Source organism: Rutidosis leptorrhynchoides, chromosome 3 (assembly GCF_046630445.1).
Source record: "Rutidosis leptorrhynchoides isolate AG116_Rl617_1_P2 chromosome 3, CSIRO_AGI_Rlap_v1, whole genome shotgun sequence".
NCBI lineage: Eukaryota > Viridiplantae > Streptophyta > Magnoliopsida > Asterales > Asteraceae > Rutidosis > Rutidosis leptorrhynchoides.
In genome coordinates, this window is record NC_092335.1 from 302,720,132 (window position 1) to 302,721,801 (window position 1,670).

General features: G+C 37.2%; 1 non-coding gene across 1 annotated transcript; it reads right to left on the reverse strand.

Moving 5' to 3' along the window:
• Positions 1-715: 715 nt before the first annotated feature.
• Positions 716-822, reverse strand: LOC139903607 (small nucleolar RNA R71). Its single transcript, XR_011778417.1, has one exon. It is a non-coding gene; the product is annotated as a small nucleolar RNA R71 (small nucleolar RNA).
• Positions 823-1,670: the final 848 nt, after the last annotated feature.

A 1,670-nucleotide genomic window follows, 5' to 3' on the forward strand; every position in this document is an offset into this window, starting at 1 on the left:
AGGATATTCAGTGAATGCACCGAGCAAAACGTTCACCACTTTTTATACGTTCACCACCTGTAACCAGATCAAGACATCCAGCCAATATTGTCGCCGTTGATTTTTCTTTAGAATCGTCATCCAGTCGACCAAGTACTCCAATTCAAATTTTCGATAATCCATTTTTTGAACCAGACCTCACAATTGAGAATTCGGAGGATATTCAGGGACAATTCAGAGATCCTGAACCATTAATCTTTCCTCCGAAACCACCAATCATTCAAACAGAGATTGTCGAGGAACAACCCATTAAATCAGAATCCTCTAGTGATTTAGATTCAACAAATTCAATCACGGAAAATCTAGAAACTCTAAGTATGGAAGACCGAATGAGAGCTAAACGCACTGGCCAAGGTCACACAATTACTCAACCAGACATTAATGTGCCAGATTATAAAATCAAAGGACAAATTCTACACATGGTAACAAATCAATGCCAATTTAGTGGTGCACCAAAGGAAGATCCAAATGAACATCTTCGAACCTTTAATAGGATCTGTACTTTATTCAAAATCCGAGAAGTGGAGGATGAACAGATCTATCTCATGTTATTTCCCTGGACTTTAAAGGGAGAAGCCAAAGATTGGTTAGAATCTTTCCAGAAGGGGCGATTGATACATGGGACGTTTTAGTTAAAAATTTTCTTAAACAATTCTTTCCGGCATCTAAAGCCGTGAGACTTCAAGGAGAAATTGTTACTTTCACACAAAAGCCATATGAAAATCTATATGAAGCGTGGACAAGATTTGGAAAGTTATTGAGAGGATGTCCGCAACATGGTTTAGACACTTGTCAAATAGTACAAATATTCTACCAAGGATGCGACATCACTACAAGAAAAGACATCGATATAGCAGCTGGTGGTTCCATTATGAAGAAAACCGCAACTGACGCTTACAAAATTATTGATAACACTGCTTCCCACTCACATAAGTGGTACCAAGAAAAAGATATCGTTAGATCATCTAAAGCAGCTAGAGCCGATTCTAGCCATGACTTTGATTCCATTTCCACAAAGATAGATGCTGTCAAGAGACAAATGGAAAAGATGACTAAAGATATACACTCAATACGAATTAGTTGTGAGCAGTGTGGAGGATCACATTTGACAAAAGATTGTCTCAATATTGAACAAACAATGGAACAAAGAGAGAATGTTTCATACATGAACCAAAGGCCTGGAAATAATTATCATAATAATTATCAACCGCCAAGACCGATCTACAATCAAAATCAGAATTATAACCGAAATGTTCCATACAACAACCAACAAGGTCCTAGCAATCAGCAAGTATCCAATAATACTTACAATCAGCAAAGACCTATTTTTCAAAACAAACCACCACAAACCGATGATAAAAAGCCAAATTTGGAAGATATGATGTCGAAGCTAGTTGAATCTCAAACTCAGTTTTTCACATCTCAGAAACAAACCAATGAACAAAATGCTCAAGCATTTAGAAATCAACAAGCTTCTATTCAAAATTTGGAACAAGAAGTAAGCAACCTAGCAAGGTTGATAGGTGAAAGAAAACCGGAAAGTCTACCTAGTGATACAAATGCTAACCCTCGGAATGAAACAGCTAAAGCCATTACCACAAGAAGTGGTATTGCACTTAAACCACCTGAAA